The sequence below is a fragment of the Mus caroli genome, chromosome 2 (genome assembly GCF_900094665.2).
Source record: "Mus caroli chromosome 2, CAROLI_EIJ_v1.1, whole genome shotgun sequence".
Taxonomy (NCBI): domain Eukaryota; kingdom Metazoa; phylum Chordata; class Mammalia; order Rodentia; family Muridae; genus Mus; species Mus caroli.
Genome location: NC_034571.1, coordinates 18,983,408 through 19,008,802, shown reverse-complemented (window position 1 = coordinate 19,008,802; position 25,395 = coordinate 18,983,408). Strand labels below are relative to the sequence as shown.

The 25,395-nt window shown below is 41.9% G+C and overlaps 1 protein-coding gene and 1 pseudogene across 10 annotated transcripts in view; both read left to right on the top strand.

Annotated features, from left to right (window-relative positions):
* Positions 1–25,395, top strand: part of Abi1 (abl interactor 1) — a 92,569-nt gene that overhangs the window by 10,226 nt on the left and 56,948 nt on the right. The gene's annotated exons all lie outside the window — the stretch shown is intronic.
* On the top strand, positions 10,885–11,706 carry LOC110289283 (annotated as a pseudogene).

The window sequence follows — 25,395 nt, the reverse complement described above, 5'->3', positions numbered from 1 at the left end:
TTTCTTTCTTTCTTTCTTCCTTCCTTCCTTCCTTCCTTCCTTCCTTCCTTTCTTTCTTTCTTTCTTTCTTTCTTTCTTTCTTTCTTTCTTTGTTCTGAGAGTGTGCAGTGGCCAGAGAGGGCACCAGATTCTGTGGAGCTGGGAGTTATAGGTGGTTGTGAGTTGCCTAATGTGGTGCTGGGAACAGATCCTGGGTCCTTTGGAAGAGCAGCCGTGCCCTTAGCCACAGCCATCTCTGCAGCCTCTGTGAAAGGAACATTCATGCAGATTTGGAGGACTCGCTAGTTGCCTGCTTTTTGAAGATCTAAGGAAGCCACGTGGAACTGTTAGGAAATGAGAACATTTTTTTTAAATCTTATTTTATTTTTTAGGGGAGGCATTCTGGGGCTAGATTTATTTTAACATAACAGTATCACAATAAAATTTAGTCAACAAACATTTGACAAAAGGAGGTGTGGGAAGCAAATGGGAACAGAGAGAGGAACAGAATCTTCAGTGGAGATCTGCTGAACTCTTTACAATTTCAACCTGTTTCCCAGAGAAGTCATATTAAAATGGTGATTCCAGGATGTTCACCTGGGACTCAGCCATGAAAGTCAATAAAGTCACAAAAGGAGTGAACACAGCTTAGAAATCCAGATCAGTGTAAAAGTTGTATCTGTGGATTTATCGGAGACAAGTAAGTCAGAGAAATAACCAGGAGCCAGTTTGTGACCCATAGGAAGAAAGCTGGAGTTTACTTAAGTTTGATGGGGTGAGTTTATTATGGGAATATTTGATTCACTTTTCCTTTTTAAGGACAGGATCTCACTGTGTAGTCCTCCGTGACCACAGACTCACAGAGATCTGCAAGTCTCTGCCTCTTGAGTGCTGGGATTAAAGGTGTGCCTCAGTTGTGCTGGGCTTGACTTACTTCTTAGAGAATTAGACTGCTCAGTGGGAAACAGACTGAAGGTGGGAGAGCAGAGTCAACCAGTGGGGTGAGTATGATACTGAGGAGTTAGAGCAGGTATATGTGTTGAAGACACAGTGGGAAGTGTATGTTGGATTGCACGTGCTGTAAGAAAGGGACCAAAGTATGATGCCTGCTTTAAGTACTACTCCATTCCCTTTAGCATGCTAGCAGATGTTTGGGCTCTGGGGATAGGTTTTAGGGAGAAGAATATGATGGTGGCTGTTCGGTTATTTAAAGTATGAGATATCTATTAAGCATATGGTCCAGTTGGCCATGCTGGAGCTCAGGAAAAACTATATAAGATATGAAAAATACATACTTACTAACACTACCAAGGTCTCATTGGAGAAATTTTAAATATTGAAGAGGTTTAAAGCTCAAGTTGATAAATGTGTTTTCCCCCCAATTTTTTTTTTTTGGCTTCAGAGTTCAAATTTTATTTATTGATGATAAATCTTGCTGGTTATTTTCCTTAAATGATGAACTGTGTACTCATCAGCAGGAGACTGCCAGTACTCAAGCCTGAAAGTAGTAGTTGGTGTGTCAGTTTTTAAAAAAGTAATAATGATATATTAAAATGGTCTCATTTTACAAGTAAGTTGTACTGTGGCTTTATTCTAAATACAACCATCATATGTAATATGTAACAAAGGCAATTTTCAGGTATTTAAGTTCTCTTGTGGGGAGAAGTTGAAATAGGGTCTTATCCTGTATCTCCAGCTGGCTTGGAATTTGCTGTGTAGATGAGGCAGAACTCACAGAAATCCATCTGCCTCAGCCCCCCAAGTGCTGGATTGGAAAGTTGAAGGCCAACCTGAGCAACATAGGGAGAACGCGTCTGGAAAAGTTTGACCTTGATCTTGTGAACAATTCCTTCCTAAAGTAGACCATACTAAAGAACCTTTGTGATTTAGTAAGCTTAATAACTTCCTCTGTAGTAATGGGAGCCTGAATTTTAAAAATCATAGTATACTTGTTAATATTTTATATTTATTGAGTGTCTCTGACTAAAGTAAATTGGTAATCTCATAAAAATTTAGTTACTTATGCATAAATCTTCTTGGCATAATATATAATATATATTATTTTAATTTTTTATAGAGGGGCTAGAGATGGTTAAGAGCATATATAGCACTTGGTAGTGTTTTGGAGAACCTGAGTTTGGTTCCTAGCACCCACACTGAGTGGTTCATAATCATCTATAATCTTCAGCTCCAGGGAATCCAGCATTATTCTTTTGGCTTCTGAGGGCATCTGTGTCACATGCACATTCTCACACACATACATATGATTAAAGAAAAGTGAGGAGTTGGAGAGGTGCCTCAGTGGTTAAGAGTACTAGATGCTCTTCCAAACCACCAGAGTTCATAGACCAACACCCATGCCCAGGACCCACAACTGCCTGCAATTCTAGTTCCAAGATCTGACACCCTCTTCTGGCCTTGGTGGATATTCCCTCACATGTAGCAGACACACAGAAATAAAAATAATCTTAAAAAAATCTTTAGCCGGGCGTGGTGGCACACGCCTTTAATCCCAGCACTTGGGAGTCAGAGGCAGGCGGATTTCTGAGTTTGAGGCCAGCCTGGTCTACAGAGGGAGTTCCAGGACAGCCAGGGCTATACAGAGAAACCTTGTCTCAAACAAACAAACAAACAAACAAACAAAAAATCTTTGACTAGGAATTTAGATTCAGAGCCATTCTATTATGTATATTTAATTGCTGATGATCCTGTATTCTTGCTTTCTAGAGTCTGTGTCTACCAATAATTACTTACATGGTTGCTTTTAGGCGGTTGTTCAAAATGATTTTTAGGAAAGAGTGAAAAATAGCTTTTTACTCTAAAATGATGATATAGTCATTTTAAATTTGAAAATGTTTCACATTGGACTTAAAGAAATCTTATGAACACTCTTTTATTCTTGTAGAAGATCTGAATTTAAGTATCTACATGGTGGCTCATAACTAGGAGAATCTAATAACCTTCAGGCCTCCACTGGCACGAGGTGTGCATATGGCACATAAACATTTAGGCAAAGACTCATAAGCATAATTTAAATCCCCCCCCATCCCCAGAAACCTAAATCTGTTGTTGGAGGCCAGTGAGATAAAAGTATTTGTTCTGAAGCCCAAATTCTGTTTGTAGAGCCCATGTAGTAAAGGAGACAGCCAGTACTCACAGCCTCTGACTGCCACACATTTTAACACCCACAGATAAATGTTAAAAAAGAAGCCCATTGTTCATGCCTATGGTACTTATAAAACTCCCAATTTAGAATGTGCGTGTGTGTGTGTATACATGATGCCATGTGTAGGCCAGGCTGCTCCCTGTTTACTTGACATCTTTCTTTGGGTGGTGGTCGCTGCTGTAGCCACACTTCTTGCTGCAGTTTACAGCATAGTGTGCAGGTGAGCACTTGCTGTAGATCATCATGTCCTAGGTTTATGTACTTCAGGGCAAGCTGTCACAGTGAGGGCCAGTTAATAACACTGTGCATGCAGGGTAAACTCTTAATGTTGGACACAGTGCTGTCATACTCCAGCTGTTGTGCGATGAGTATCGGGTGTGATAACATTCTTGATAATGTTACTGGGCTTGATCTCAAGAACTATATGGTCTTGTGAGTCAAGGTCTTCTCAAAGACTAGTATCTTGTCTATTGGTGAGCTGCCCTGTTGAAGAAAAAAAACTGGGCTCAGTTCTTGATCCTGTTGTCTTAACCTCTCAAATGCTAGGATTACAGGTCTGTATCACCATGTCCGACTCTTCATTCTCTTATATACATTTATTACTTTTGTGAAAGGCTTTGAATGAGTACATTTTTCTGTCAAACTATGTCATTTTAAAAAGGTTTGAAGCCGGGCGTGGTGGCGCACGCCTTTAATCCCAGCACTCTGGAGGCAGAGGCAGGCGGATTTCTGAGTTCGAGGCCAGCCTGGTCTACAAAGTGAGTTCCAGGACAGCCGGGCTATACAGAGAAACCCTGTCTCGAAAANAAAAAAAAAAAAGGTTTGATAAATCTGTTTTTTTTCTAACTCCAGGTTCCATTAAAATTTCTAATATTTAAATTTACTAAATTGTGAGAATTTGTCTTCTTATTTTGTCCTATGATGTTTTAATTGTTTTTTTTTTTGAGTATTAATAGAGTACCAAAAAAAAAAAAAATCCCCAGAGGAAACCGGCAAACTTTTATATGATCTCAAGTTAGAATCACAGAGTTTCAAAATAAATGTTTAGTAAAATGAAATGTATCTAACAATCTGTAATGTGCTTCACAGCAGGGGTATATTAGTTACTTGTTAAGTTATCCAGCAACCTACAAAGTGCATTCACCTTCTGTGTGAGGAGGCAGGAGGGAGAGAGAGAATATGAACGTGTTGTTTGTGTGAGTCCTGAGCAAATATGTACCATGGTGTGCATGCCAAGGTCTTAGGATTTTGAGAATCAGTTCTTTCCTTCTAACATGTGGGTCCTGCGGATCAAACATAGGTCATTAGGCTTGGTAACGAGCCCCTTTACACACTGAGCCATTTTACTGACCTATTTATTTATTTATTTATTTATTTATTTTAGGTATATTTATTTATTTTATGCATATGAATACACACTGTAGCTGTCTTCAGACACACCAGAAGAGGGCATCAGATCCCATTACAGATGGTTGTGAGCCACCATGTGGTTGCTGGGAATTAAACTCAGGACCTTTGGAAGAGCAGTCAATGCTCTTCACCGCTGAGCCATCTCTCCAGCCGCCGACCTTTTTAGTTTTAAAGATTTTTTTTTTTTTACTTTTTACTCTGGTTTTATGTTGTTCAGGCTGGTCTTGAACTCCTGATTCATTTCTCATTAGTTGTGCAGGTTAGCCTTGAAGGCCTAGTCTCAAGTAATCCTTTTATGGTAGGCTTAGCTGTGGGTAGAATTAAAGTTGCCAGCCACCCTGTCAGCATGTCTAGCTTCGCAACTTTCTGCCTCCTATTATTCATGCCAGTGGTTTTGTCTATAAGATGTAATCACTCTTATTTGATGCAGTCAAATAAGTCATGAAACATAATAGATAGTATAGAGAGAAACACATTGACACAACAGAGTTCCTCTCCTCAGCTTGATATGTCAAAGAAGACATTATTAGACTTGAGATCTGAAAAATGTTAATCAGGAAAGCTGGGGTTGTGGGGGTGCAGATAGTGGTATGTATCTGGACCAAAGGTATGTGAAAACAGAATGATTTGTAACAGTTTACAAGCTTGGGTGCTTTAGATTACACAAAGTAGGGCAACAGTCTGTAAGGAAGTAGTAGGAATCAGATTCAGCAAGACCTTATCAAGTCATTGTAGTGATTTTAGCTTTTTTCAAACCCTTAGGCTGATGAAAAGGTACTGAAAGTTTTTTTTTTCCTTCGAGACAGGGTTTCTTTGTGTAGCCCTGGCTGTCCCTGAACTCACTCTGTAGACCAGGCTGGCCTTGAACTCAGAAATCCACCTGCCTCTGCCTCCCAAGTGCTGGGATTAAAGGCGTGTGCCACCTCTGTCCAGTACTGAACGTTTTAAACAATGAGATGACACTAATCCCAACTCTTGGGAAGCTGATGCTGAGGCCGAGGCCATTCTTGACCACAAGAGACCCTATCTCAAAAAGGGGAGGTGGGGGCTGGTGAACTGGCTCAGGTGTTAAAAGTGAGTGCTGTTCTTATAAAGGACCCAAGTTTGGTTCCCAGTGCCTATGTCATGTGCCTCACAGATGCCTGTAACTCCAAATTCAGGGGACCCATACCCTCTTCTAGTGTCTGTGGGAACCTGTAGTCACATGCACATGCTAAGAAGTATATACACATACTTTAAAATAAGTTGGGCTAGAGGGTTGTTTCAGAGGTTAAGAGCATTGGCTGTTCTTCAAAAGGACTCAGGTTCAATTCCCAGCGTGCACATGGCAGATCACAACTGTTTGTAACCTTAGTTCCAGGGGATCCAACACCATCACACACACATACAAGCAGGCAGAACTCCAATGTACAGAAAATAAAAAAGATAAATCATAAAAAATAAAAATAAGTTGAAACAACAATTGCAAATCAAAAATAAAAGTTATTTTTGCCTTATGTGATGACATGAGGCTCACACCAGTAATTTCAGTACTCAGGAACCGAGGCAGCAGTATTGCTGCAACTTCAAGGTTAGTTGGGGCTAATAGTTTTAAGCCACAGAGCTACTAGGTTTAGGGCTACAGAGCAATAGATCTTGTTTCAACCTCTACCCTCCTGAAAAAGCCTGGAGCCTCCCAAAGCCAAACTAAGGTTACATTTAAAAGCCCAGAACAGAGTAGGAGGAAGCTTGAGCTGTACTTTGGAGAACTCTAGAAGAGATCACTAAGAGGGTTGGTTTGGAGGTGATAGTCCTAAGCAGTGGTGCAATTCTGGCATCAACATGCTAGGCAGAGACTTCCTGGTTTTCTGTTCTAGAAAGGAGAATGCTCCACACTATTAGGTTGTGTTGAACTGGTGGTTAGGAGGAGATTCATTAAACAATTACTAGTTGCCTATTCTATGGAAGGCTTTCACTTCTAGATAATCATGATGTGGTATTATGATGCTTGTGTTATATGGCTGTTTAGAGATCTTTGCTTGATGGAAATATCTAAGAACATGGAAGTTGGTCTTACGTGTGTGCACACATGCACATACCCATCTTCACCTATACATCCTCACCTATACCTTTTGATGTTTTGCTTTAAGACAAGGTATCTTGTAGCCCCGATCTAGTAGCTTTGAACTCCTGATCTTTCTGTTCTAGCCATTGATGAAAGACATGGGTCCTCTGAAGAGAAAGCTCAGAGATGCCTGGGCATATATATACCTGTAATCACAATACTAAGGATTCTGCGGTAGGAGGACTGAGAATTTCAGGCCAGCTTGGGCTATATAGCAGACCCTGTTCAAAAGCATCTTCTCCCTACAAACAAACAAAAACAACAACAGAGAAAGCTCAAAGATGGCATATTTTACCAATATTCATTCTCTACTGTCATAAAGCGATTATGCCTGAAATAGGCAATTTGCACTCATAGAAGTGAATCTGTAAAACCCCTCTTTCTCAACCATTAGTGCACAGTTGGTTTCTGACTTTCCAGCTTTCACTCCTCCACAGTGGGATTGATTGGCAGAACAGTGGGTTGAAGAATAGGAATAACGCTTGACTATTAGCTGGCTGTGTGGGCAAAAGTGGGGAGAGGGAGGGAAGAAGGAGAAAGGACCCCAGGGTCTGTCTCTGTATACCGTTGTGGCATGAGGTAAAGCTGTACAGTCTTTGTCTTCTAATGTTAATTTTGTTGTTTTTTCAGTACTTTCCTATATTATAGATCCCTGGCATTTTTATATCTCTAGTAGTTTTTTACAAATAATTTCAAGACAGATATGTCTTCCATATAGATTGAAAACTATCTTTTGAAAGGAACTTCCACAGTATTCTAAAGAGCCATGGTAGTGTCTGGAGAAGGCGATGTCTCGGCAGGTTTAGCTGTCTTGAATTTAAAAGTTGAGAGAACAGGGATGTTTGAGAAGCAACAGATGCAGCAGATTGTAGGAACAACATGACAGAAGGTGTGTTTGTGAGACCCGAGTATAGTTGCAGATGTAAGGGAGGGTAATGGAGTTGAATCTAAGGCTAAAATACATCTTAGCTGCTAACACTAAGCTGTAGAAAATTACTCCTGTGTTTCCCACATACAGCAATGGAAGTTACTTTATTCTTAAAAATTATGGGTTTTTTTGAAGGTATGTGCATGTTTGTGTGAGTCTATGCACATGTGTGTGTGTAGGGGCATGAGAAGGCTAGAAGAGGGTGTTGAATCACTTAGAGCTGGAGTTGTAGGTCGTTGTGAGGTACCTGACATGAATGCTTGGGTCCAAACTGTGGTTCTCATGATTGAGCAGCAAATATTTTTTTTTGTTGTTGTTGTTGTTGTTTTGAGACAGGGCTTCTTTGTATAGTCCTGGGTGTCCTGTAACTTGTTTTATAAACCAAACTCAGAGATCCCCTACTTCTGCCTCCTGAGTGCTGGGTTAAAGTCATATACCACACCAGATGGTGAAGAACAAACACTTTTAACCAGCCTGTTTTATTTTTTTGTTTTGGAGGGGACAGAGTCTCTACTAGCTCAGGCTTGTATGGAACTTGCTGTGGACTTGAAGAGCTTAGAATTTTCCTGTTGACTTGATTTTTCAAATCCTACTTTTTTTTTTTTTTTTTTTCGAGACAGGATTTTTCTGTGTAGCCCTGGCTGTCCTGGCACTCACTTTGTATACCAGGCTGGCCTCGAACTCAGAAAGCCACCTGCCTCTGCCTCCCGAGTGCTGGGATTAAAGGCGTGCGCCACCACGCCGGGCTCAAATCCTACTTTTAATATGGGTTCTTTAACCTCCCTTCTAGCCTACAATCCACCAGAGGTGGTGGAAAAGAAAGGTTATTAGGATATGAGGGAAGTGGACCTGTTTAGAAATTGTTCTTTGGAGCAAATCTAATCTGTATTGTCAGGAAATTAGCAGTTCAGTTTACAGGAATCAGCAGCAGCAGCTTGATCCACTGGCAAACCCTTAATGAATACACCAGCAGTCCAGTTCAGTAGTGTTGGGATAGCAAACACGAATCAGCAGCAGTGGCATAACCTAGCAGAGATAGTCAGGCCTCCACCCAACCCACATGAGTCAGCAGGAGTGACCAGGGATGTCAGAAGCTCTCTGCCGTGCCTTGAAGCATTGCAAAGCTAACTATGCAAACTTGCTGAGTCCTATTTCTACTCTCTTCTTCAAACATCAAGTGTCTTCCCCAGGGGCCTTGCCTCACCACGTGAGTCTGTCTTAGCAAAGCTCCATGTGAGTCTGTATCAACTGACATCACTCTGCCAATCACCCCGAGTCCTCAGGAACTGCAAGAAGCCACCAGAAGCTTTTTTTTTTTTATTTTTTGGTATGTTTCTTCCTATGAAGTCACAACAAATGATGGCCATTAAGGAATGGCAAGGTATACCAATACCATCTAGTGTTGTCTGTGGTCTGTTGGGTCCTTCTTAACATCATGAGTCTGCTTTAGCAAACATCCTTTCACCTGTGACCGTTTCAGGAACACACTCCTTCACTTGTCTGCCCCAGTTTTGTCTTCTGACAAAACTGACTTTCCAAAGAAACCAGAAGTTTCTGTTTCATTTTCCTGCTGTCCTTCAAGTGATGGAGGGGATCATGGGCTGCACTATGCCAGCTCCATGCATTATGTGTAGTAACATGTGTAAAACCGATGTTGTGCCTTTTACTTATATATTTTAGTCCTTCATACAGAGGTACCTTGGTATAACTAACAGAAACCATTGAGTTAATTGAGTAAATGTAAGGAGAGTTTTAGATCCAAACAAACCACCTTTAAATGAGCCAATGATTTTAACTGGAGACTTTGATTATTAGGAACTTATTTTTAATAAAGTTGTGTATTTGTTCCATCCGTCCTTATTTTCCTGCTTCTTCATTCCCATCTACATCCCTATGCTCCCCAAAGAAAGAAGGGCAGCATGGTGCTGTCTCATAGTTTTTTGTTTTGAATGAAGAGGCACAATGTATTATGGAACAAACAAGATGTTTTTACATCAGAAGTTTTAGGAAAAGATTTACTTGATGAAAATGTCTTTTCATTTTTATTTCTTTTTAAACATTTCTTTTCCTTATTATTTTCAAGACAGTCTCATGAAGACCAGGCTAGCTTTGAACTTTAACGTAGCCAGTGGTAATCTTTAATTTTTTTATCTGTCTTCACTTCTCAGATGCTAGGGTTACAGTATGTAACCCCACGGTGGTTTCTTAGATGCTTTGACCTCATTGATCAATGTAATTATTATTATTTTTTGTTTTTGGATTTTTTTTTTCGAGACAGGGTTTTTCTGTGTAGCCCTGGCTGTCCTGGAACTCCCTCTGTAGACCAGGCTGGCCTCAAACTCAGAAATCTGCCTGCCTCTGACTCCCGAGTGCTGGGATTAAAGTTGTGCGCCACACTGCTGGGCCTATTTTTTTTTTTTTTTTAAAATGAGACCGACTTTCACTATGTAGTCCTGTCTGGTGTGAAACTCACTATATAGATTAGGCAGGCTTCAAACTCACAGAGATCTGCTTGCCTCTGCCCCTGCACCCCCAAGCTCTGGGATCAAATGCATGTGATAATGAGTGATAAATCTTATAATGGTCTTGTTACTTAATTTTTATGGACTCATGGAAGTAAGAGCCAATGTTGGACTAATTTATTATGAAGAACTCTTTAGTACCTGTGGTCTCTATTAACTTATTAAAACAATTTATAGGTACGCTCGGAAAAAATTTTGAAAGCTTATCAAATCATGCTGATAGCATCCAGAGACTTAATTTTTTTAATTTAAAAAAATTAAAAAAAAATTAAATTTGTGTGTGTTTGCCTGCCTCGGTGCATGTGTATGTGTCTTGTCTGTAGTGGTCAGAATGTGGAATTCTTTTCTTTTACCTTTAAGTAGATTACAGAGATCAAACTCAGGTTGCCAGGTTTACATGGCAGGTGCCTTCGCTGTATGAGCAACCTCACAGGTCCAGTGTTTGTATATCTTTTACCTTTAAAAATATTTATTTTACGTGTCCCAGTGCTCTGTTTGCATATACCCTTACATGCTAGAAGAGGTATATAACTCATTATAAATGGTCGTGAGCCACCCACCATGTGGTGTCTGGGAATTGAACTCAAGGACCTCTGGAAGAGCAAGCAGCTGGTGTTCTTAACCACTGAGCCATTTCTCCAGCAACCATAGTTTTTATTTTTACTTTAAAAATTGTAAACCATACCCAAATGGTAGGCCACAAAAACAATGAATCAGGGAGTTGCTGTGGAGGTCAGAGTGAAAGCAGATGTGAGTGGGTGCAGCAGGAGGAATCATGGCCACCAAGGTGATGGAGTCCATCAGAAAGTTTGGCCTGGCTTTAGCAGTTGCAGTGGACTCTGCCTCATAAAAAATGGGCAGAATCCAGTTATCTTTTACTGCTACTCTTCAGCCATGGAATGTTCTAGTTAGCAAAAATTTGTAGAACATCAGCATCATTGAACATTCAGCTGGTGGCCAGCCAGCTTCCTCATATCTAAAACAGCATTGTGGAGATCTGTGATGAGTGGTTGCTGTCATCCTCACCACAGATACCCTCAAGTCAGTCGTGGCCTGCTTTGATGCTAGAGAGTTGATCTCTCACTGAGAACCATTGATGATGACCTCACAGAGCAAGTAGCAGCATTGGGGCTTATCCTGGATGATGTGTCCCTCACACCACTGACCTTTGAGGAGGAGTTCACAGAAGAAGTGGAAGCCAAACAGTTGGTTCAGCAGGAAGTGGAGAGAGCCAGATATGTAGTGGAAAAGGCTGAGCAGCATAAGGTGGCAGCCATTATCTGGTAAGGGTGACTTCAAGGCAAATGAGCAGTTGGTCAACTCACTGGCCACTGCTGGTGATGGCTTAATTGAGCTGTGCAAGCTTGAAGCTGCTGAGGCTGTTGCTGTGTAACAGCTTTCCTGCACTCCGAACATTGCCTACCTGCCAGTGGGGCAGTCTGTGCTCCTCCAGCTTTCCCAGGGAGGCGTCCTCTGCTTGTACCTTCTCAGGCCAAGTGGGTCATGACTTGATTATTCTGAATGATGCCTTCCTTCTGCCCCACCCCAGAAATCATTGTGAAAATTCATGATTGGCTTAAAAAGTGTAGGAAATAAAAGTAAAACCCCTTTAGATGTCTCTCTCTCTCTCTTAAAAGATTTATTTATTTCATGTGTGTGGGTATACTGTCGCTGTCTTCAGACACCACAAGATGGCATCAGATCCCAATTAGAGATGGTTGTGAGCCAACATGTGATTGCTGGGAATTGAACTCAGGACCTCTGAACCATCAATCAGTGCTCTTACCTGCTGAGCCATCTCAGCAGCCCCACTTTAGATCTCTCAAAAACAAACAAGCAGCCGGGCGTGGTGGTGCATGCCTTTAATCCCAGCAGGAGGCAGAGGCAAGCGGATTTCTGAGTTCAAGGCCAGCCTGGTCTACAAAGTGAGTTCCAGGACAGCCAGGGCTATACAGAGAAACCCTGTCTCGAAAAACAAACAAACAAACAAACAAAAAAAACCCAACAAACAAACAAACAAAAAACCCAAACAAGCAATAAATGGAACAAACAGCAAACAAAAAGCATCCCCACAGTAAAAGAAACAGTGGACAAAATGAAGTAGCACCCCTGGACTGGAAAAATATACTTGCAGCCAATATATCTGACAAATGTTCATATCCAAAGTTTATATAGAGAGCTTACAGAACTCTGCAACACAAACCAATGATTAAACAATGAATGAATGAATGACCTGTGTAGCTATCTCCCTATGGTAGGCTTTGAAATGCCCAAGAAGCATATGGAAAGGTACTTAGTACTATGTGGGAGAATCACTTTTGAGTTACTTACCACCTTATGGTTAATAGGGTGGCTACTATGAAAAAGATGAGGCGGTGGTCAGGTAGCACTCATCTTAAGTCCCGTACTTGGGAGGCAGAAGCAGGTAGATCTCTTTTGAGTTTGAGGACAGTCTGGTCTACGTAAGAGAAAAACTAAGGAAGCAGTGCTTGATTTCTAAGCATCTGCTTGCACAGGAACTAACATGGCAGTGAGATGTAACTCCCACGAGAAACACATGCCATTCTGGTTGAGGTCCTCCTGAGGCTCACACGAGTAGTTAATAGTTAGGATCTGAGTTTCTGGCCTCAGGGAGTTCCTTGGAAGGGTTCAGGAATATCTGAGAAGTTTATGGCTCAAGATAAATATGATGAATCCATGTATCCACTCCTGCGCCTCTTACTTTAGGAGTGTGGATAAAATACTGGGATGTGGACTGCTTTACAGGTGTTGAACAGGACTTGATTTGAATCACAAGTCTTAATTTACATTGTTTTCTGGTCAGAAGAGAGGGTTTCTTCCATTCTTCTCGAGGAAGCCTTGCAATGAATTTTGACAATAACTATTGAACTTGGACTGTTGGGTGACATGACTTACAGTCTCACTGTTTTTGAGTCTAATACTGGGTCATTGGTAAGAAAGGGCCTACCATACAGAACCTCTGAGGAAGTTAAGCCCTGGTATTCAAGTGCTTCTATGTCTGGGAGGGAGCAGCTTAGGCCAAGGGGACTATGTCTCCTGAAGGAGCTTCTTTAGCTCTCATCAGTCTTTTCCACATTCTCAGGATTGAGGGTGCCAAACACGATAAAACTGCAGTGACTCCCTGGTGCCTTGCACATACACTGGATTATCTCAGTCTTAAAGGTGGGCCTGTAGCTGCTGTGGAGATTTTTAAGGATTTTGAATCTAGGGACTATTTCTTTAAGTAGATTACAAATTTTTACAAGTAGACTCTTAAGTTGACTACATAGGAGAGGTTTTCTCTTGGATGGTAAAACCTGTCTATTTCATAAAAATATCTACCTGTACTAAAGTCCTTTCCTAGATAGGTTCCATATCTTTTAGTTTAATGAGCTGCTGGAGGCCTCTGCTTGAGGGATTGATCTTTTGTTGGATGACTTTTCTAATGTCCAAAAATATTTTCTTGGATAAGGCCAGAGTGTTCTATTCTAGAGTTATCAATAAATCTGATGGAGAGACTTTAGAATATTCTCCTGAAGAGATTTGCTAACTCTAGCTGACTGTGAGAAACCATCTGCGGTGGTCTAGCTGACTCTCTTCTTTTGTACTCAGAGCTAGCTCCCCAGGGGAATATTGGAATCTCTCAGGTTCTAGCAGAGATTCTTCTCTAAAGCCTTGTCATGCCTGATCTTTATTATCCCAGGATGCTGTTTTTAAGCTTCAGAATCAGCTGCCTCATTTTCCCTGGCTTACAGGATCATCTCCTTTCTGGTTCTGAGCAATGAATTACTTCTATAATTCTGCTTGGGTGGTGTCATCCCCTGTTCACTTGGAACCGAAACTATAAATAAGTTTCATGGGGCTCTGGTCTGGCTGTAAATGCGAAAGTATTATAGCTCTTAGAAGAGAAGGGAGGAGGTCAGGAGAGAGAACTCTTGCCTAAGTGTTACAGCTCAGTAAAAACAGCTGCTCTCAGAGGATCCTTGATAAAATAACTTGTGCCCTTTATCCCATGTGGACAGTGACTTTATAAATATTTAGAAGTTGTGGGATTTAGGGGTAGATATTTCCTGTTGGCTCAGTTTGGGATATTACTGATGCTCTATTTGAATGGGGAAGGACTCTTAAGTGTTTTCCTTTTGCGACTGATTGCCATTGTCTTCTCAGTGGATGTTATGGTTAGGTGTTCCAGAACAGGCACAGGAGTGAGTGGATAGGGAGTGACTCGACTTATGCTTATCTCAAGTCTCAGAGATTCCCGGATCTGAGCTTATTCAACCTTAGTATTTCTTAAGTTTGTCTCATAACAGGGTCCCACATGCCCCATAGGGTGGGAAAAGAGACAACATCTAAGAGTCTCCCAGTTTAATGGAGGGGTCAAGTGGTGTTTAGAAGATTTAGGAGGCACATTTAAATCTGAACAGATATTACCTCTTTTCTGTTGGGATAACTCAAGGGTGTTAGTGAGAATAAGGAATTCAGCAAGCTTGGCAGTAGAGACCCTGAGGCAAGAGTGCCATGACAAAATATTTGTGAAAGAGCTCCCATTAGTGTATACTGTTAAATCAGGCTTCTCCAGAGACTGGTTAGTTAAATCATCGTCTGTTGTGGGGCTGTGGGTGTGGGGGAAAGAGGGGAGAGGGAGAGAACCTGTATCCAGCCAGAGTTTCGGTGCGCTGGGTGGGTGGACGCGAGAGGACTGCCGCATGCTTTTCGGTGGGGGGTGGACAAGAGGCAGCCCTAGGTATCAGGTTCTCAGCCTTGGGCATCCCACGCTGGATACCCCGGAGAAGCTGAGAACAAATGGGGACCCCTGGACGGCTCGGTCAGCTCCGGGCCGAAGGGAGGAGAGGGCAGGGGGATATGAGAGTCCTTGGTCTGGTCTGTGGCTGGAGCACAGGAAGGCTTTCTGGCGGGAGGTTAGACTTGGCTCCTTAGGAGAAAGCCTATCCCATTTTTCAAGCACGGCGGGCCTAGATGAGCAGAGACTGTCTGTGGTTTTAGAGCCTTATTGTAGAAAGGCAGGGAGAAAGAGAGAAGGTAGAAAGAGGGAGAGACTGGCCATGGCCACGTTGGGGGTCGGGGGGAATGGAAAGAGAAAAAGAGGGCTAGAGAGTAAAAAAGATGAGGGCTTAAAGAGAGTGAGGAGGGGCCAAGCAGTCCCTCTTATAGTGGGCTGGGCTATCTTGTTGTTGCCAAGTAACTGTTGGGAGGAACTTATCTGGCTCTAGTCAGGTAACTGTGGGGGTGGAGTCTAACCAGAATGCCAGAAGCTTGGGATATTGTCTGCGTGACTGGTAGTTACAGAATTATGGAGTTGGGGGCCCTGCCGTATCAGGCACCTGTCTGGGAACGTGGCTTGCTTTTCCGTCCCTTGTAGAGTTATCTACTGGGTCGCTAGAACAAGCCTCATTCAACCAAAATAAGATGCCTATCACAGTCCCACACTCTGTTAGGAACTTTTCACAGGAATTGGAGAGGTCCCTTTCCCCTCTGATATATGTGACAAGATTTAAATCTTGACAGGCTGTAAGGGTCACTTTAGGACCTTCCAGTATGGAGGGTTAGTGTTTAAGTAATTGGCTGTTAGATAGCCACTGTTTCCCCAACTACTTTTAAGCTACAGGGATCAAAAATCCAATGACTGTGACTGCCCTGAGATCACCTGGCCACCCCTCGTCTAAGTCTGTACTTTGATAACATACAAATTGTGTGACTATACCTGAAGCTACCTACTTACTTTCTGACACATACAGATAGAACATGCACTGAATGCATAGTTCTAAAGTAAGAACCTTGGAGAGGGCTTTCTTTTAAAATGCTTCTGAAGAGCATGCTGAGATTTGGGGATCCATGGAATATTTGAGTGCCTTTGAGTTTCCCTTAAAGCTTGATAAAGAGGCCTAGCTAGTCTGGCATATCCAGGAATCCAAGTTCTGCAATATCTAGAATGCCTAGGAAGGCTTACTTAGTTCAAAGTTTCAGGGAGGGTGAGGTGTAAAATACCTTGCGATTCCAAGGCTTGATGACCTTGCGTTGGTACAGTGGGCTTATCTTGAGACACCTATTTTCAGCCAAGAAATTTAAGAGAGGGGGGGGGGGCAGGGGTGCTGGAAGATCAAGTTTTTATGGCCTACTCAAAAGAAGACCATCTACATATCAGAGCACTGTGGTTTGGTAATGTGTCTGATCTTTCAGGTCTTGAAGAGGGGTAGGTAGCCCTACAGATATGGAGTGTTTTCATTCCTGTGGCATGGAAATTCAGGAAATTGTCCTGTTTGAGTGGCTCTTTAAATTCAAACAGGGGCTGCTGTGCTGTAATAGGATAGGTGGAGGCATCCCCGAGTTCTTCCACTAAATAGAAGGTGATTGCCTGAGGGAATCTTAGGTCATTAGTGCATAGGGATTGGGGACCACAAAATGCACAGGGCGGCAGCCTCACTAAAGAGAATGAACTTCTGACAGTTTCTGGCGGTTTGGTCCCTTCTTGGATTAGGAGGTGTGGCCCTCTGGGAGTAGGTATGGCCTTGTTGGAGGAGATATGTTACTAGGGTTGGTCTTTGAGGTCTAAGAAGCCTGTGCCAGGCCTAGTGTCTATTTCTCTGCTTCTAGTCTGTGATCAGGATGTAAGCTTTCAGCAACTTGGGCAGCTGTCCTGATCCTACTTGTGTTCTTCCATCTGTTCATACTCCAACAACCGTTTTGACTTTCACTGAGTGTCCTGGGGGAAGGAGTGTAACATTTATTTTAGCCAAGACACCTCTTCCCTTAAGGGGAGCTGGGGTCTCAGGGACTATTAAAGATAAAAATGGAGATCTCCCCAGGAACAGGCAAGAGGCTGAGTAATATATCTTTCAAGGGGCTGACTGATATTTGCCCTTCATAGTAGAATTTTGTTGGGATCTAAGGCCAGGAGGGTAGGGGACTTTGAATCAGGCTTACTTATGGACAAGGGATCTGGTGTTCTGCTACAGGCAAGATTGTACCAGGCTCCTCTGGATAGACTGGCATAGTGTTTTTGGGGAGGCTCCAGGCCCATTGGGGTAAAAAGATGACTTTAGTCTGTAGACAGATTCTGAATGCATGGAATCTTCTAGTGATTGTCTTTATAGATGAGATGGGTTCTGGGGGCCGCTTTTGTCTCTGAAACAGTGTTGAAGGTGGCCTTTTTGCTCACAGAGGAAGCCGACCTGACTTAGAGCACTGCCTGCTTCCTAGAGGAGTTGGGTTCAATTCCCAGCACTCACATGGCAGCTAACAACCATCTGTAACTCCAGTTCTAGAGGTTCTGACACCCTCTTATGGCCTTGTCAGGCACTGCATGTACAAGGTGCACAGACATACAAATTCAAAACATCAATTCACATAAAAATAAAAACAATAAAAAACTCAACATCTTCCTCCCCTCCCCTCCCACCCCTCCCCTCTCCCTCCCCCCTTCCTTCCTGCCTTCCTTCCTTCATAGGAGGAAGGAGGGCCTTCTGGGCTGGACTGTGTTCCTGGAAGAGTTCCTATGGTAGCTGGCAGTTCCCTGTGTTGCTTGTCTGCCTTTCTTTATCCTTTTCCCCCTGCTTCTGATCTAGGTTATAGAATACCACAGTAGGTGAGCCAAATCATTTAGTGGCTTGCTTGGCACAACAATCAAATTTCTGAAGACTGTTTTGAATATCAAGGGCTGACTGAGTAAAAATGTTATCTTTTGAGAGAACCTCTTTCTGTAATCTCATCTTTATGTTACACTTTTTCATGGCACAGCCTCTACAGGAAAGCCACACGGGTCTCTTCTTTTCATTCTGGCAGATAGTAGTAATTTGAGTGATTTAAAGGCTTAATTTTGGTCTCTCAGAGATTCTCTAAGGTAGAATAGAGATAATGCCTTCTATTCTGGACCCCCATCTAACATTAAGGCCCCACTTAGGGCCTTGTATAGGGACCACCAGCTAGCCAGTTGAGTTAGTATTTCTCCCTTTCCCCCGGGATATTTAGTAATCCACCCTCCCCAGCCCCCAGCATATTCTGTTACCTTTTGTTTCTCAGATGGGGTCAGAATTTATCCTGAGTAACATCACCTCTTTCCATGCCAAACCATAGAATTGAGCAATATATTCAGAAGTTTATACATACTGGGTTTTGTTACCTGTGTACCCAAGTCCTATTTCATCTTTTTTAGCTATGACAAGACTCATATTTATTCAAGAGTGGTTTAACTGGGTCATGTGAGAGTTACAATTTTAAAAGTTACTGTTTATTTGTGTGTGTACATGTAATATGTGATTTCCACAGCATACCTATATGGAGGCCAGAGGACAGCATGAGTCCATTCTCTCCTTCCATAGTAGGTGTTAGGGATCCAGATCAGGTTGGTAGGCTTGGCAGTATGTGCCAATCAGTAGGGTTCCTTTCCCTAACATCCTTGCTGGTGTTTGTTGTTAGTTTTATTTCTGTCTTTAATTAGCATATATTAATTTTTATAGTAGTCTTGTGACATTTTCGTACCTGTGTATATTTTTTGAACATATTCACCCCCACCCTATTCTTTGTTCCCCTCCCACTGGTGTTGACTCATTTCTTCCCAGCTTGGCCACCCAGTCCTGGGCAGTGATCATGCTGCTGTGAGCTCAGTCTTACAGCCCTGTCATGCTTCGGAAGACAACTTTCCACAGCACCCCACCCATCTACTAGCTCTTACTACGGCTCCAGGGTGGGCAGGCACATCTAGACTTGCCAGTCAGGAGTTGCCAAGAACCAGCCTCAGCTTGGAGAGGATTCTGAGGAAAGGGTGTCTGGGGGTGGTGAAAACAAACGACCAGAAGCTGGGTGCTTTCTTTTTCTCTGATTTACTTTCTCTAGATAGAGATCTCTAGCTAACTGTGTTCTGCTCGAGATAGTTCTCCAAGCAGTTCTCTCTTGATTCTCTAAGAAAATTCTCTGGATAACTCATCTCTTGTAGATCATAAACCCAGTCTTTTATTCTATATATCAATTCAGTCATTTACTCCAGGTTTCCTTTTGATTATCCTAAGAATCAGCATTTTGTCTCTCCAGCCCTTTAATTCTTGGGAGAAAGCAAGCACACATTTCCTTTTAACCGTGCAAAAGAATTCAGAGATCTGCTTGCCTCTGTTAAGCACAGACTGTAAGTTTTGTTGGGTGGTACCCTGTCCATTTCTACCACACACTGGGGTTTAACTTTGTTCTGTCCCAGGCTGACCTTGAACTGTGGAATCTTTCTGCTTTTGTAAGCATAAACAAAAAAATTAGCAGGGTGGGATCTCTTGCAACCACCACTTCCTACATCTTTTTCTCCTTCCTTGGCGTCTTTCTGACAAGTTGGCTCACCTCACAGCTGCCTTTGTAACTTTTGATTTGTGAGGTCCCTCATAATTTTATTGTATTCTTATATTTTTCATAGTTGAGAAATTATATATTTTTGAAATCATGGTCTTAGAGTTCTTTTTCACAGAGTTCAACCCCACATGGCTGTCCTGAAGGTCCCAGTGGTTATCATGTTAGCCACAGCTTTGCCTCCCAGATTCATGCTGTCTCTGATTATCATGAAGTCATTAATGTTAACAGGGAAAACCTTGTTTGAAGGGGGAACGTAAAATATGTACATTACTATACAAACAACCCTTACACCCACAGCAGCCATGGACACTTGTGGAGGTCCAGGCCTGTTGTCTCTGGACCTGGGGGCAGGAACCATGTCACTCTGTCCCTACCAAGGCCATGGCAAGTAGTGCAGAGTCAGAGTCCACAGCTGAGTGGTGATGATGGCACTTGTGTTCTGGATAGTTTTTTGTTTGTTTGTTTATTTTCACTTTTATTTTGTCAACTTGATATGTTAGAGTTTTCTGTAAAGAGGAACTTCAGTTGAGAAATGCCTCCATCAGATTGTCTGTAGGAATGCTTGGATTTCATCCTTTCCTATCTGTAGCTTGATTTTCTTTGTATTAATGCTCTAGCTATGGCTTTGAATACTGCATTGAAACAGTGGAATGAATGGGCACATTTGCCTGTTCCTGACTTTAGTTTTTCCATTTAGCATGCTTGTTATAAGTAGTATGAACTTTTTCTTTTAACTGTCTTAGCTAATTCCCAAAGGTTCTAGGAAGTTACACCTTTGTGGTTTTTTTTTTTTTAATTTTTTTTTTTTTAATTTCTAGAGTTAAAAAAAAAAAGTCTTATTTATTTTATGTGTATGAGTGTTCACTTGACTGTATGTTGACAGTGTGTGTGCCTTGTGCTCACAGATGCCAGAGGAGGGAGTTGTATCCTCTGGAATTGGAGTTACAGATACTGATAGACAACCGTATGGTTGCTGGGAAATGAACTTGGGTCCCATAGTGCTCTCATGATTGCTGAGCCATTTCTCCAGTCTCTGATTCGAGGAATCTTTAAATTTTATTCCTGATTTCTTCATTGGCCCAGTGGTCATTCATGTATGTATTTTTCAGTTTTAATGTATGTGTAGTTTATGTATTTTCTTGCTATTGATTTCCTATTTTAAATTGCACTTTGATCTGGTAAGATATAAGACATTTTGATTATCTTGTAATCTTGTAATTTGCTTTGTGAACTACAATGTTGTCTATTTAACTTAGCTAATTAATGAACTTATTTCCTATTTGTTCTTCTGTGTGGGCATGTGTATGCCATGGTTGACTGGACTAGAGTACAACTTGTTGGAATCAGTTTTTTCCTTCTACTGTGTGGCTCCTGGGATGAAACTGGGCTCATTAGGTGGCAAGTGCCTTTGCCCACTGAGTTGTCTGGCCAGTCTAATGATGCCTCCTGATGTCTAATTTTATTGGGCTTCTCTGGGCTGCTGCCGAGGAGAATGTATAGTCTGATTCTGCTGGATGGAATACTACCTGCATACCTGTTAGGTGCATTTGACCCATGGAGTAGCTTAAATCAGGAATTTTTTTGTTGACTTTAGATTGAATGTCTTACATGATGAGAGTGGGTGGGATATTAAATCAGGGATTTTGTGACCTTTTATCTCCACTGTTTATTTTATGAAATTGTGAGCCTCCAATGTTTAGTGCATATAGACTTACAGTTGTATACCTTCTTGAAGATTGTTTTACTTATTCATATATAATGCAGCTTTTTAAAATATTCTGTCTAATTTTGGTTTGAAATATACTTTATCAGGTATCAGAATTGAATGAAAAAAGAAATATGCTAGCCTGTGTGCTTGGTTCCCATTCGCTGATGCTTCTGGGGGAGGTTTTGCTAGTCAGGTGGATTTCTTGGTAGCAACAAAGAATTGAATCTGTTTTTAAGTACATTATAATTTGTATCTTTTTGTTGGTGAGTTCAGCCCATTTACATTTAGGGTTATTGTTGAGAGAGGTTTGTTAATTCTTGTAATTATGTTGACTTTTTAGTTGCTTGAATTATTGTTTGTTCTTTTCTTTCTACCCTAGTAGTGTTAGGCAGTTTCTCATTCACATCATTGAATACAGTGTTCTTTTAAGTATCCCACAGTTCTTAGTTGGTGGATGTAAACTGTCTTAATTTGTTCTTGTGATGCCTTATTTCTGAGACGGATTTGGTGATCTAGCAAATCTGTTGGAATTTATTTACTTTTAGGCCTTAAAATAGTCCCTCCCTCCCTCCCTCCCTCCCTCCCTCCTTCCCTTCCCTTCCCTTCCTTCCTTCCTTCCTTCCTTCCTTCCTTCCTTCCTTCCTTCCTTCCTTCCTTCCTTTACTTTCTTCCTTTCATTCATCCATCTACCCATTACAAAAGTTTAATTTAATAAAAGGTTGTAGGCTTTAATTTTTTTTCTCAACCCTCTTTTTAATAAAGGCTTTAACCTCCCTTCTAGCCAACCACCCACCAGAGGTAGTGGAAAAGAAAGGATTTGGAGGAAGTGTACCTGTTTAGAAATTTTTTTTTTTGTAGCAAATCCTATCTGCATTGTTAGAAACCAGCAGTTCAGTTCACAGGTCAGCAGCAGCAGCAGCTCAATTCACTCACAAACACTCCATGGATGATACCAGCAGTCCAGTTCAGTAGTTTTGGGAGAGTAGCAGTGGTGGCAAGACCTAGCAGGAACAGGCAAGCCTCAGCTGAATCAGCATAAATCAGTACGAGGAATTAAGACCACCAGGGATGCCAGGAGAAAGTTTTTTTTCATGCCTCTCTCATTGAAGCAAAGGTCAGCGAAGACTTGAGACCAAGAACCTTTGCAAAGCTAGCTTTACAAGCAAGCCCCCATCACTGTTGGTTGAGTCCTATGTATGCTCCCTCCAAACATCATGTGTCCTCCACAGGTCTTGCCTTACCATGTGTCTTGTCTTAGCAAAACTCAATGTGAGTCTGTATCAGCTGACATCACTCTGCCAGTCTGTTCAAGTCGGGGGTGGGGGTGGGGGGGCAGCAAGAAGCTGCCAGCGTGTTGTAGATAGCCCTGGGGCTAATTGTATTTGATGTTAATTCTGTTCTCCTGTGAGGGGTTTAGAACAAAGTCAGCAGTCTGGTGATATCCTGTAAACCTTCTTCCCACCTTAATTTATAAACAAATGCTAGAGCCAGTGATTGGGCTGAGAAAGAGGGGAAGGTGGAGCTGAAGGTTTTGGGAGACAGAGAGGATGGGGGGAGGGAGAGAGAGAACTACGGAGGAGGAGGAGGAGGAGGAGGAGGAAGAGGAAGAGGAAGGAAGGAAAGTAGAGCACCTGGCCTGGAGAAACTGCAAGTTATAAGGGACCTCTTGGAGCTCAAGTGTGCAATGTAAGGTGAACCAATACATGCATGCCATTAGTGAGGAATCCTTCACATCATGTGTCCTTTCATGTGCTTGGTTTAGCAAAACATCCTTTCACCAGTGTCTGCTTCAGGGAAACACACCTTCATGTGTTTGCCTCAGCAAAACACCATCCAATACCACTAACTTTCCAAAGAAACCAGAAGTTTCTGCTTCCAAGGCGTTCATAGGAAAATGCCCACATCCATTTATTTCTCTATCATAGTCAAACATGCCCTCTATGGAGGAAAGTGCACTCCAAGGCCATCACCACAGAACACAAGACTCAAGGGACCCGCCCTGTAGAGGTCCTTGGGCATGTCGGACACTCCTTAACTTTAGTGATAGCTTCTTGTCCATAACACTTTACACTCAGCTCTTTGAGGGTGGACCTTGCTCCTGGGACTCCTCAGCAGCTTTGCTGTATGACCTCTCGGTTTCAGCCACAGGCTTGAGGCTTATATCTCATTTCATGCTTTCTTGTTAGGTTTGCTGACAAGAGTGCTGAGTTTTTTCTGATGTGTTTGCATTTGTAGGTAAATTATTGGTTTTCCCGGATAGCTTTTAATATTTGTTTGCCTTTTTTTTTTTTGTAACCCTAGTTGGCTTGGAACTCAGAGAACCATCAACTTCTGCCTTCCCAAGATCTGGGATTAAAGGCTTGCACCACTGTGCCTGGCCCTGGCTTTGTATTTCTGACACTGTGAGTGAACCTGGCATAGGCAGGTTCTTCTTGATCATGTCTGTTTGGCATTTAGATGCAAGTGTTTGGATATCCTTTTCTTTAAATTTTGATCATCTTCTGTCTTAGCTTCCTATCCTCCTCCTTTTTGATTATTAGTTTGGTCTCTTGATTATATCCTAGAGTTCATGGATGTTTTGCTCATCCTTTTACAGTTTTTCCTTTATTGCTCTTTCCCAGATCTTTTTCCTTGTCTGTGTTTGTCACTGAGGTGCATTTCTTGTATGCAGCAAATTGTTGGGTCCTGTTTACATATCCAGTAAGTTCGTCTCTGTCTTTTTTTTGGAGATTCGAGTCTATTGATGTTAAGAGATATTAAGGAATAGTGATTGTTGCTTCCTGTTATTTCTTATGTTATTTTTATGTTTGTATGGTTATCTTCTTTTGGGTTTGTTGAAAGAAGATTACTTTCTTGCTTGTTCTAGCGTGTAGTTTCCCTCTGTGTGTTGGCGTTTTCCATCTATTATCCTTTGTAAGGCTGGATATGTGGAAAGATACTGTGTAAATTTGTTTCTGTCATGGAATATCTTGGTTTCTGCATCTGTGGTAATTGAGAGTTTTGCTGGGTATAGTAGCCTGGGCTGACATGTGTGTTCTCTTAGGGTCTGTATGACATCTGCCCAGGATCTTCTAGCCTTCATAGTTTGTGGTGTAATTCTGATAGGTCTGACTTTATATGTTGCTTGACCTTTTTCCCTTACTGCTTTTAATATCCTTTCTTTGTGCATTTGGTGTTTTGATTATTATGGGACAGGAGGAATTTCTCTTCTGGTGCAATCTATTAGGAGTTCTGTAGGCTTCTTGTATGTTTATGGGCATCTCTTTCTTTAGGTTAGGGAAGTTATCTTCTGTAATTTCATTGAAGGTACTTACTGGCCTTTATGATAGGAGCCTTCACTCTTTTCTATACCTGTTATCCTTAGGTTTGGTCTTATTGTGTCTTGGATTTCCTGGATGTTCTGGGTTAGGAGCTTTTTGCCTTTTGCATTTCTTTGACTGTTGTGTCAATGTTTTCTGTGGTATCTTCTGCACCCAAGATTCTCTCTTCTATCTCTTGTGTTCTGTTGGTAATGTGTGCATCTATGATTCCTGATTTCTTTCTTAGGTATCTATTTCAAGCGTTCTCTCCCTTTGTGATTTTTAAATTGTTTCTATTTCCATTTTTAGCTTCTGGATGGTTTTGTTCAATTTCTTCACCTGTTTGCTTGTGTTTTCCTGTAATTCTTCAAGGGTTTTTTTTTTTTTTTTTTTATGTTTCGCCATTTTTAAGGGCTTCTACTTGTTTACCTGTGTTCTCCTGTATTTCTTTAAGGGAGTTATTTTTGTCCTTCTTAAAGTCCTGTATCATCATCATGAGATGTGATTTTAAATCAGAGTCTTGCTTTTCTGATGCGTTGGAGTATCCAGGGCTTGCTGTGGTGGGAGGACTTGGTTCTGATGATGCCGAGTAGCCTTGGTTTCTGTGGCTTATGTTCTTGTACTTGTCTTTCTATCTCTGGTGTTATCTGGTCTTGCTGTCTCTGACTGGAGCTTGTCCCTCCTGTGAGCCTGTGATCTTAGGTGTGTCAGCACTCCTGGGAGATCAGCTTTCTCAAGTCAGGATTTAGGTATGGAGAGCTGTGGGGCAGGGTTAACTCAGGGGTGCAGATGGAGACTGGAAGGATCCTGGCCCCACTTGCTCAAGGTTCCTGAGCCCTGTTGTCACCTAGCTGGTCCCTCTTTGGCCAGTTATTTGAGCAAAAGTGTTGGTTTCACATGTGAACTTAGGAGTGACAGCATTCCTGGGAGA